General features: G+C 41.4%; 1 protein-coding gene across 1 annotated transcript in view; it reads right to left on the bottom strand.

The window, feature by feature from the left end:
- FER1L6 (fer-1-like family member 6) overlaps positions 1-12,955 on the bottom strand; it is a 195,362-nt gene that overhangs the window by 117,577 nt on the left and 64,830 nt on the right. The window lies entirely within an intron of this gene.

Raw genomic sequence — 12,955 nt, 5'->3', positions numbered from 1 at the left:
GTTCTCCCACGGCAATAAGGTAAGCTGTCATTATGAAGGTAGAAAGAGCAATGATCAGACCAACAAGACTGACAATGACGATGAGCTATCAGTTCTATCCATCTTATTTTCTCTTTTGTAATAACTACACAAATGACAGATTAGAAAATACGATCAACTAAAAAGAGTCGCTAGAAATCACAAAACTGTTATAACCATTTAAACATTAGAGTGTATAACCTTGCAAAACTTTTAATAGAGATGTTGGTAAAGAATCATAGATATGTCATTTTGTAACTTGCCTTTTTCACTAAACAAAATATCATGAACACCTTTCCAAACCTGCTTCTTCTCTAAGAGAAGACTTCTTGTCTAAATCCCCAAAGACAAAATTATGTTAGAGAGAGAGAGAGAGAGAGAGAGAGAGAGAGAGAGAGAGAAGCAGAGTAGGGAGAGAGGGAAGGAAAACATTATTTTTTCCCCTACAAATAGGGCAGCTTTTGTGCCACAAATATCTTTGTATAGGAATAGATATTCCCGCAGCCATATTGGTGTCATTGATCTTTCCATTTTATAATCTAACGTGAAATGCTTTAAAAGATTTAGATGAACGTTTCTCTTTTGGAAGGAGCTGCAAAATTAGCCATATTACAGAGTTGGTTGACTGTTCAAGAAAGGTTCAGGATCAAAAGTCCACAATCACGCGGACCCCTTAACTTGGGAAGCCTTCCTAACTTCTCCTTCTCTAACCCCTGCCTCTCCTCTCCAGCCAGGCCAGGTATCACTATTCTGTCTCCCTGCAGTAGTCATTGGTGGTGCCCCACCCAGATCCTCTTTACCAGGAAGGAGCCCTCAAACCCCAGATACTGAGATCACTGCTAATAGCTTACAACAGCCACTTTCCATGGAGAACTGCCTTCCACTGATGGAGTCTGCCTCTCCACAGAAGATTATAAGGCCCCCTTCTTGTGCCTGAAGCCACTCACAGCTTGGTGTGGGGATGTAAAAGCCCAGCCCACTTGCCTCAAAATGGGGCCAAGTCTGTGATGCCACTCACTTGAGAGCACCTCACAGGATCGGGCTGTGGCTGGTCTCCCTGCCCTCAGAGACCTGCCCTATGCTCCATCACCCGCTTCTCCCGAGAGCATGCCACCCAAACCTCACATGTATGAGAATCTTCCCAAGTTTCATTTCTGGGAACCTAACCTAAACAGGTCCCTAACATCACATCATATTCCCATCACTCCTCTACCATCTTGTTTTCAGATAATTTACTTAGATGTCTACAAATGTCTTGAGAATGAAAATAGTATCTTGCTAATTTTTGTGTCTCCACTGGTCATGGAACAAACGCAGGGAGGGTCTTGATTCGTATTTAGTGAATCAGTGACCTCAATGTGTTTCTATGTCCATAAGAGTCTTTCTCCCAGTTCATTCCAATACATTCTTTTCTTCCCTTCTCCATTATTCTTACCTTAGGAATAATACTAAAATACCTGAGAGAGGCATAATAATATCCTAGAAAGAGAAGGAGACTTAGAGTTAGCAGGCCTTGTTTGAGTCCTCTTTTTAAAATTCACCAGCTATATAAGCTGAGGTGGTTATTCGACCTCTCTCGATATCCATTATGGCTGAAACCATTGAAATTGTTGTAAGTCAATCACGAAGGCAGAGCACAAGAGCAGAGAAATAGGATAATTAGATGGGGTTTTAATAGCACAACAGGGAAGAGAATTGAGACAACTGGGAAGAGTGTGGCTAAAGGGATGAACCATGTAGTCTGAGATGGACAGAGATGAAAGTGAAACAGAAGAAAGGGTTGGCTATCTTCATGAGTCAAAGGGAAGATATTATAGTAAGAGACAATGAGAAGAATGGAGGGCAGGGCCAGAGAATAGGCTACTGGAGAGAAGGCCAGAGCGGGGGACACTCCCATATGCAGCTCACTACCTCCCTGTGGAACCCAGTCAACTAAGGCAATTTACTGCCTATTGGTAAGATCTTCCTTGGATAGACCCCAAGTCACCCCACTTTTCACATATGTCCATGTCTTCTTAGACCCATCCTAGAGCCCCACATCATAAGCCTCCTTCCTCTTCTCTGGTCTTTTGATGCTTAAAGCCAGCTTCCAGGTCTCTCTCAGTCCCCACCCAAACCTGTCTTCTCAGAGCTAACCCTCCTGGGTCCCTCTGCCCTCTCTATAAAGATACATGTTCCCAAAATATATCTCCACTTTCTGGTCATGCAGACAGGAGATTCTTTGTGAGGTTTCAAGCTGTATGGCTTAAAAGGGCTGTATTTCATCTCTATTTTTTTTCTGCTCTGTTCAAAGAGAGCTTCCTGAATATAAATCATGACCTTCTATGATGGAATGCTCTTTCTGGGAATGGCTTTCCCAGTTGCACAATAGCCCAAGATTTGGAGAGTTACATAAAAACATCTACTCTATGCATGGCACTTTGTATGCCTTAACTCCTTAAACTTTTGCAACAACTCTATGAGGAATTCATTTCACAGATGAAGAAACTGAGATTCAGAGACATTAAGTGAACTCTGGGTAATGAACCAGGATTAGGAATCCAAGTATGTCTGAATCTAAACCTACAGTCTTAATCACTTTTGTGAAGTATGAAAATAAATGCAGAGAGAAGGTGGAGCAAGATAGCCAAATAGAACCCTGAAGTGATCACCCCCCACAGAAAGACCAAATTAAACAACTATTCATACAAAATAAGCACCTTCATAAGAACCAAAAATCAGGTGAGTGATTACAGTACCTGGTTTTAACATCATATTAAGGAAAGCAGCACTGAAGAAGGTAGGAAAAACAGTCTTGAATTGCCTATAGGCGATTCATTCCTCCCCATCCCCCAGCAGTGTGGAGAGAAATTTTCTCTCCAAATGGTGTGGAGAGAAAATCTGAGCACTTGGGGATGAAAAAAATGCAGTGATTGTGGAATTTTGTATTGGAACTCAGTGCTGCCTTGTCACAGTGGAAAGCAACACCAGGCAGAACCCAGCCATCGCCCAAGGAGGGAGCATCTAGACCAGACTTAGCCAGAAGCAAATCGTCCATCCTAAGTTCCAGCAAGCTTCGCCACTACAGGCTGAGGTGCTCTGCGGTCCTAAATAAACTTGAAAGGTAGTCTAGGCCACAAAGACTGCCATTTCTGGAAAAGTCCTGGTGCTATGCTGGGCTCAGAGACAGTGGACTTGGGGTGCACATGCCCTAGGTGAGACATAAGCTGGGGCAGCCAAGGAATTTTCACTCTTCTCCCAACACTTAGCAGCCCTGGGAGGGACTCCTTCCCAGGAGGAAGGGAGTGAGGGAGTGAGGACTCCTTCCCAGTGAAGGAGTGAAGGAGTGAGGACTCCTTCCCAGGAGGAAGGGAGTGAGGAAGGGAGTGAGGAGAATAAAGACAACCTTGTCTTGCAACTTGTTTACCAGGTCAGCCACAGAATTAGCACCAGGCAGAGTTGTAAGATCCACATTTCAGACCCTAGCCCACAGATGACATTCTTTTTTTTTTTTTTTTTTTTTTTTTTTGAGATAGAGTCTCACTCTGTGGTCCAGGCTAGAGTGTAGTGGCTTGATCTCAGCTGACTGTAACCTCTGCCTTCCAGGTTCAGGCAACTCTCCTGCCTCAGCCTCCCGAACAGCTGGGATTGCAGCCACGCATCACCACACCTGGCTAATTTCTGACACCCAGCTAATTTTGTATTTTTAGTAGAGACAGGGTTTCATCATGCTGGTCAGGCTGTTCTCAAACTCCTGACCTCAAGTGATCCACCTGCCTCGGCCCCCCAAAGTCCTGGGATTGCAGGCGTGAGCCACCATGCCCGGTCCCAAGATGACATTTCTAAACACACCTTGGAACAGAAGGGAACCCACTGCCTTGAAAGGAAGAAACCAGTCCTAGCAGAATTAATCATCTACAGACTAAGGAGCCCTTGGGCCTTGGATAATCAGCAATGGTAGCCAGGCAGTACCACCACAGTCCTTGGGTGAGGCTCAGTACCATGCTGACTTCAGGTGTGACCCAACACATTCCCAGTTGTGTTAGCTATGGGGAGAAACCCCTTCAGTTTGAGGAAAGGAGAGGAAAGTATAAAGGGGACTTTGTCTCACAGCTTGGATACCAGCTTGGCCACAATGAGGTAAAATACCAAGCAGACTCTTGGGGCTCCTAATTTCAGGCCTTCACTCTCCTAGACAGCATTTCTGGACCTGCCTTGGGCCAGAGAGGAGCCATTGTTGCAAAGGGAGAGAACTAAGCCTGGATTCATCATAAGCAGACTAAAGAGCCCTTGGGCCTTGAGTGAACATTGGTAATCACCAGGCAGTACTAGCTGTAGGACTAGGGTGGTGGTGGTCATGGGGAGAGACTCTGCTGCTTAAGGAAAGGAGGGAGAAGAGTGGAAAGAATGTTGTCTTACAACTTGGATGCCAGCTCAGCCACAGTAGAATAGAAAACCAGGTAGATTTCTAAGGTTTTAGATTCCAAGTCCTGGCTCCCAGATGACATCTCTGGACCCACCTGGCGCCAGGGGTGAACTCATTTCCCTGAAGGACAGGCACCTGGCTGGATTAAGCACCTGCTGATGTACAGCCCTTGATCCTTGAGTGACCACAGGCAATAGCCAGAGAGTGGTCACCGTGGGCCTTAGGCGAGACCCAGGGATGTGCTGGCTTTGGGTCTGAGCCAGCCCAGTCCCAGTGGTGGTAGCAACAGAAGTGCTTGTGTTACCCCTCCCCCAGCTCCAGGCAACTCAGTACAGAGATAGAGAGTTTCCCTCTTTTTCAGGGAAACTAAGAGAACAAGTGTCTCTGCCTATTAATCAAGAGAATTCTTTTGGATCTTACCCAAGATCACCGGGGCAGTACCTCTACAACTCTGCAAGAGCCACAGTGTTACTAGGCTTGGAGTTTCCCCTAATTCAGATGCAACTGCAGTAACCAAAGAATTAGATCACAACTCCCAAGTCCCTTCAAATATCTAGAAAGCCCTCCTAAGAAGGATGGGTGCAAACAAGCCCAAACTACAAACACTACAATAAATACCTAACTCTTCAATGCCTAGACACCAAATAATATCCAAAAGCATCAAGACCATCCAGAAAAACATGAGCTCACCAGGCAAACTAAATAAGGCACTAGTGACCAATCCCAGAGCAGCAGGGATATGTGAGCTTTCAGAGAAATCAAATAGCTGTATAGAGGAAACTTGATAAAATTCAGGAGAACACAGAGAAGCAATTCAGAATACTACCAGGCAAATTTAACAAAGAGATTGAATAATTAGAAACAATCAAGCAGAAATTCTGGAGCTAAAAAATGCAACCAACATACTGAAGAATACATCAGTCTCTCTTAACAGCAGAATTAAGCAGAAGGAAGAATTAGTAAGCTTAAAGATAGCCTATTTGAAAATACACAGAGGAAATGAAACAAAGAATAGAAAAGAATAAAACATGCCTACAAGATCTAGAAAATCACCTCTAAAGGGCAAATCTAAGAATTATTGGCCTCAACGAGGAGGTAGAGAGACAGAATTCAGGGTAGAAAGTTTATTCAAAGGGATAATAACAACAGAGAGCTTCCCAACCCTAGAGAAAGATTTCAATATTCAAGAACAAGGCTATAGAACACCAAGCAGATTTAATCCAAAGACTACCTCAAGACATTTAATAATCAAAGTCCCAAACCTCAAGGATAAAGAACCTAAAAGCAGCAAGAGAAAAGAAACAAACAACATACAAAGAAGTTCCAATACATCTGTCAGGAGACTTCTCAGTGGAAACCTTACAGGACGGGAGAGAGTGGCATGCCATATTTAAAGTACTAAACAATAACAACAAAAACCCTTTTATCCTAGAATAGTATATTTAGCAAAAATATCCTTTAAACATGGAGAAATGAATACTTTTACAGACAAACAAAAACTGAGATTTCATCAACACTAGACCTATCCTAAAAGACATGCTAAAGGGAGTTTTTCAACTTGAAAGAAGAAGATGTTAATGAGCAATAAGAAATCATCTGAAGGTACAAAACTCACTGGTAGTAGTAAGTACACAAAGAAACATAGAATATTATAATACTGTAATTGTGGTGTCTAAATTACTTGTATCTTTAATAGAAAACTAAAAGATGAACCTATCAAAAACAAATAACTACAACAACTTTAAGACATGGACAATATACAACAAATATTTTAAAGTGAGTGGATGAAATTAAAGTGTAGAGTTTTTATTCATTTTCTCTTTGCTGTTTTTTTTTTTTTTTTGCTTCTTTATACAGTGTTATCATCAATTTAAAATATGGGTTATAAGATCATATTTCAAGCCTCATGGTAACCTCAAATCAAAAAACATACAACAGATGCACAAAAAATTAAAAGAAATTAAAACATGTCAGAGAAAATTGCCTTCACTAAAAAAAAGGAAGGAAGAAAACGAAGACCATGAAACAACCAGAAAACAAATAACAAAATAGCAGGAGTAAGTCCTTATGTATCAATAATAAAATTGAATGTAAGTGGATAAACTCTCTAATCGAAAAATATACAGTGGCTGAATAAATAAAAACACAAGGTCCAATAATCTGTTGCCTACAAGAAACACACTTCACTTATACACAGAGACTGAAAAAAAAAATGAAGAAGGATATTCCATGTAAACGGAAACAAACAAAAAACAGGAGTAGCTATAATTATATTACATAAAGCAGATTTCAAGATAAAAATTATGAAGAGACAAAGGAGTCAATTCAGCAGAAGGATATAACAATTGAAAATACACAGGTGGCAAGATGGCCGAATAGGAACAGCTCCAGGCTCCAGCTCCCAGCGCGAGTGACACAGAAGACTGGTGATTTCTGCATTTTCAACTGAGGTACCAGGTTCATCTCACTAGGGAGTGCCAGACAATCAGTGCTGGTCAGCTGGGGCAGCTGACCAGCGAGAGCTGAAGCAGGGCGAGGCATCGCCTCACCTGGGAAGTGCAAGGGGGAAGGGAATCCCTTTTCCTAGCCAGGGGAAATGAGACACCCAACACCTGGAAAATCGGGTAACTCCCACCCCAATACTGCGCTTTACCAAGGGTCTTAGCAAACCGCACACCAGGAGATTATATCCCATACCTGGCCAGGAGGGTCCCATGCCCACAGAGCCTCCCTCATTGCTAGCACAGCAGTCTGAGATCTAACTGCAAGGCAGCAGGGAGGCTGGGGGAGGGGTGCCCGCCATTGCTGAGGCTTAAGTAGGTAAACAAAGCCACCAGGAAAGTTGAACTGGGTGGAGCCCACAGCAGCTCAAGGAGGCCTGCCTGTCTCTGTAGACTCCACTTCTGGGGACAGGGCACAGCTAAACAAAAAGCAGCAGAAACCTCTGCAGATGCAAACGACACTGTCTGACAGCTTTGAAGAGATCAGTGGATCCTGTCTCTTATACACATCTAGATGTGTATAAGAGACAGGCACACCAACATGGCACAAGTATACATATGTAACAAACCTGCACGTTGTGCACATGTACCCTAGAACTTAAAGTATAATAATAAAATAAATAAATAAATGAAAAGGAAAAAAAAAAGAAAATACACAGGCCACCAATGCTGAAGCACCCAGATTTATAAAGGAATTATTATTAGAGCTAAAGGGAAAGATAGACCCCAACACAATAATAGTTGGAGACTTCAACACTCTACTTTCTGCATTGGAAAAATCATCCAGACAGAAAGTCAGCAGAAAAACATTGGACTTAATCTGCACCATGGAACAAATGGACATAATAGATATTTATAGGACATTTCTTCTAATGGCTACAGAATACACATTCTTCTCAGCACATGGATCATTCTCAAGGACAGACCATATGTTAGGCCACAAAACAAGCCTTTAAAAATTCAAACCAATTAAAATTATATCAAGTATATTCTCTGATTACAATGGAATAAGACTGGAAATCAATAACGAGAGAAATATTGGAAATTATATGAGCACATATAAACAATATATTCCTGAATGGCCAGAGGGTCAATAAAGAAATTAAGAAGGAAACTTAAAAAATTCTTCAAACAAGTAATGGATATACAACATACCAAAACCTATAAGACACAGCAAAAGCAGTACTAAAAGGAATGTTTATAGCAATAAGCACCTACATCAAAAAACTAGAAAAACATCAAATAAACAACCTAATGATGCATATTAAAGAATTGAAAAAGCAAGAGCAAACAAACTCAAAGTTAGCAGAAGGAAAGAAATACAGAGCAGAGCAGAAATAAATGAAATCGAAACAACAAAATAAAAATAATACAAAAGATCAACAAAATGAAAAATTGGCTTTTTGAAAAGATAAACAAAATTAACAATCCTGTAGCCAGACTGAAAAAAGAGAAGACCCACATAAATAAAATCAGAGATAAAAAAGGAGACGTTACAACACATACCACAAAAATTCAAAGGATCATTAGAGATTGCTATGAACAGCTATGTGCCAATACATTGGAAACCCTAGAAGAAATGGATAAATTCTTAGACATCAACAACCTGCCAAGATTGAATCATAAAGAAATGCAAAACCTGAACTGACCAGTAATAAGTAGTGTGATCCAAATCATAATAAAAAGTCTCCCCACAAAGATATGTCCGGGACTCCATGGCTTCAGTGCTGAAATTCACTAAACATTTAAAGAAGAACTAACAAGTTTTTCAAGATGGTGGACTGAAGGCATGGTTACCATGACTCTCCCACTTGGAAAGGCAAAATAGTGTATAGAGATTCACACTGTGAGCTTTCTTTTTCAAGAAACAATGCAGGAACTTAACAGGAAAACTGAAAGAAACTACAGACCCTTTGAAAGAAACAGTGGGCTGCAGCCTAAACTGTGAGCCAGGCAGAATATTTTAAGCCCCCAGACTGTGAGGAGGGGATAAATTGCCTCTGGGATACACACTCCCACCAGAGAATCTCATAATCCAGGTCATGGAGGAAGACCCTAACCCTACCAAGTGCTGGAATTATTTAGGGAGCAAAAAGAAATGTAAAAGTAGACACAGCCTTACACATACATTTCCAATCTCCAGTACAGATGGAGGGAAGCGATTACTGATCCTACCTCACAGGGGACCTTTTAGAAGCCTGCCAGCTAACTCAGGTGATGGTTGCAGGTTTACAGAAGCCCCCAACTGAGAGGTACAAAATAATCTCAAGTGGGGACAAACTCCCTCGGCCAGAACTGGGGGACAAGTGGGAAATGTGTTGCAGCCACAAGTGCTAGAGCTGGGAGCCTGAGTTTTGTGGGTGAACTGGGAGGTGTGTGGCCTGCAAGCTGTAGTTGCAGTCTCTGCCAGGGAAGGCTTATGACCTGGGGCAGTTATAAGTTCTGAGTGCAGACTGCCTGGAACTTAGCTAGCTGCTGCTGGTGGAATACCATGGGTGAAAGATCTGTCTTGCCAATGTGTGGGAGCTGGGTGGGGCTTATTGCTGCATGCTACCCCCGACTCCTTCTTTGGACTTTTCTGTACAGAAAAGGCAGCTGTGCTCTTCCTTGCAACATTGCCCCAGTGGTCAGAGAACTGTTTCCCTAACTTGCCATTGGAGCTGCTGCTTGCCCTGCATGTGAAGAGCCAGAATGTGCACTTGCCAGACCCAGACCCAGACCACACCTGTCTTTGAGCCTCCACCCACCATGGTAACATAACACAAAGGACAAAATTTGGAAGCTCTGTGGTCCCACCCATTGCCTGAGACACCAGAGTACCTCCTCTGGGCAACATAATGCAAGCACAAATCCCACCGCCACCACTGCAGCTGATACTTTCTTGCAAGCACCACCTACTGGCTGGAGGCCAACCGACACAGTCTATTACAGCACCTTCAGGTAGAATAAAACTTGCTTTTTATTCTTCAGGAAGGAGAAAACTTGTGCATGGCCTTAACTAACAACATTGCTGGGCACCCTGGATAAACAGGAGGTACTAAGTCTGCCTACATGATCAGTTCATTACTACTACAACCGGAATTTGAGAAAGCCAACACATTAAGGCTATTTATAACCAGAGAATCTCACAGAGTCTACATCACTCCCCTGGCCACCCTCATTAGAACTGGTGCTGGTAGCCACTGCTAGGAGACTTGAGGACAGACCACATCACTGGATCATTTGCAGGCATTTTCACAAACAAGCCTGGATTGTGGCAACCCCACTGAGTGGCTAGACCCAGAGGAACAGCAGCATTCACAGTAGTTTGGCTCTCAGGGACTCCTACTCCAAGGGAAAGGGGCAGTGCATCATATTAAGGGAGCACCCTGTAGGGCAAAAGAATCCACACAGCAGGCCTTGAGTCCCAGAACTTTCTGCTAGTGGGAAGTTTCTTTTAACAGAGGCAGAGCTGCAGCGCTGGGCTCAGCAGGGAAAGTCTATAACTCTACCCCAAAACAGTCAGGCAGCCCTGGTGCTCATTCAGGGTCTTGGAGAAGGGGATGTCTTTTCCCCCTTGTCCACCACTGCAGGCATAGCTACAGCTTCTCTCACAGAAGCTGTATATGGGTGTACCTATTGACAGACTTTCTGGGTGTCTGCATCCTCAGAGGAGAACCGCCCTTAAGGTTCAGGCTTGCACGAGGAGTAGTTTCATAATCTCTAACTACTTGGAATATCAACATTCCTGCAGATGAAAATAGGTGCCTATCTGATCTGAATAGCTGGAACACTGGTTTAGGAGTGTGACTGGGAGGTGGATTGTTTTTGTGCTTGCCTGGCATGGAAGCTGAGGTGGCTTCCACTTTTCTCCCTAATAAGTCCTCAGTTCATTACACTGAGAGCTCCCCTAGCCACCTCTGTCAAGGTTGGGACCTCTGCCGATCATTGGGTATTGCATTTACCCACCCGCTTTAGCCAAAACCGGTTACTATTCATGGACACCTCTCCTACTGGCCTGAACCTGAACTCTTCAAACCAGTACATAAAATACTGGGGAAAAAAGTTAATTTAAAAATGCACACCACAGGGGAATGAGATAGGCTTCAAGAGACCTCTACCATTTCAGCCCCATAGGAGACAGGGAACTTGCTCACACACCGAGCACATGGCTACTACAATCAGCCTCTGAGGAAACCGTAATACAAACTGTCTACAACCAAGGAACTCATACAGAGTATTCACCATTAAAGCCACCAGAGCTGACTTAGGCTACAAGAAACAATAATTATTAAAGTCTTATTCTTAGAGGGTAAAAAATATTTAAAGAAACACAGTCAAATCAAAATTAAATCCAAGAATAATTAGAGGAAATAGTCTATCCAAATGAGAAGAAACCAGAAAAATAATTCTGGCAATATGACAAAAGAAGGTTCTATAGCACTCCCAAAAGATCGTACTAGCTCTCCAGCAATGGATCCAAACCAAGATGAAACTTCGAAATACTAAAGAATTCAAAAGATTGATCAAGCTACTCAAGGAGATATAAAAGAAAGGTAGAAAAACAACATAAATAAAATTTAAAAACAATTCAGAATATGAATGAAAAATGTTCTAAGGAGGTGGATATTTTAAAGAAAAACCATTCAACTTCTGGAAATGAAGGATGCATTAAGGGAATTACAAAATACAGAGAAAAGTTTCAACAGTAGACTAGACCAAGTAGAAGAAAGAATTTCAGAGCTCAAAGACAAGGCTTTCGAATTAACCCAATCAGACAAAAACAAAAAAAGAATTGAAGGAAATAAACAAAGTCTCCAAGAAATATGGATTATGACGAAACCTAAAAATAATTGGTGTTCCTGAGGGAGAAGAGAAAGCAAAAAGTTTGAAAAACTTATTTGAAAAATAATTGAGGAAAATTTCCCTGGCCTTCTTAGATATCTACATTTAGATACCCAAATATGAGAAGCTCAAAGAACTCCTGGGAGATTGATTGCAAAAAGGACATCATCAAGGGATATATCAAGCAGAATATACATTCTTTTCATCAGCATGGAATATTCTCCAAGATAGATCATATGATAAGACACAAGTCTCAAACTTTTTAAAAATTGAAATCGTATCAAGTATCTTCTCAGACCACAGAACAAAACTAGATATCAATTCCAAAAAGAATCTTCAAAACTACAAATACATGGAAATTAGTCTGCTCCTGAATGATTTTTGGTTTAACAATGAAATCAAGATGGAAATTTAAAAATTCTTTGAAATAAATGATAATAGTGACACAACTTACCTAAATTTCTGGGATACAGCAGAAGCAGTGCTAAGAGGAAAGTTTTTAGCACTAAGTGCCTACATCAAAAAGTCTGATAGATCACAAATTGACAACCCAATGTCACACCTCAAGGAACTAGAAAAATAGCAAAAAACAAAACTCAAAGAGCTGGCAGAAGAAAAGAAATAACAAAGATCAAAGCAGAATTAAATGAAATTAAAACCAAAAAAATAGATCAATGAAACAAAAAATGGTTCTTTAACAACATAAACAAAATCAATAGATCATTATCTATATTAACCAAGAAAAGAAGAAGATGGAAGATGCAAATAATCTCAATTAGAAATTAAAATGGAGACACTACCACTGACACAACAAAAATACAAAAGATCATTCAAGACTACTATGAACACTTCTATGCAAACAAACTAGAAAATCTAGAGGAGATGGATAAATTCCTGGAAACATACAACATTCCTAGATTAAAAAAGGAAGAAATAGAAACCCTGAAGAGACCAACAACAAGCAGTGAGATTGAATCAGCAATAAAAAAAAAAAAAAAAAAGCCAACAACAAAAAAAAATCCTAGGGCCAGATGGATTCACAGCTGAATTCTACCAGACATTCATAAAAGAGTTAGTACCAATTCTACTGAAACTGTTCCAAAAGATTGAGAAAGAGAGAATTCTCTGTAACTCATTCTGTGAAGTCAGTATCACCCTGATTCCAAAACCAGGAAAGGACATAACGAAAAAAGAAAACCACAGACCA

This window comes from Mandrillus leucophaeus, unplaced genomic scaffold, assembly GCF_000951045.1.
Source record: "Mandrillus leucophaeus isolate KB7577 unplaced genomic scaffold, Mleu.le_1.0 Scaffold650, whole genome shotgun sequence".
Lineage (NCBI taxonomy): Eukaryota > Metazoa > Chordata > Mammalia > Primates > Cercopithecidae > Mandrillus > Mandrillus leucophaeus.
This window is presented reverse-complemented; position numbering and strand designations above follow the sequence as displayed.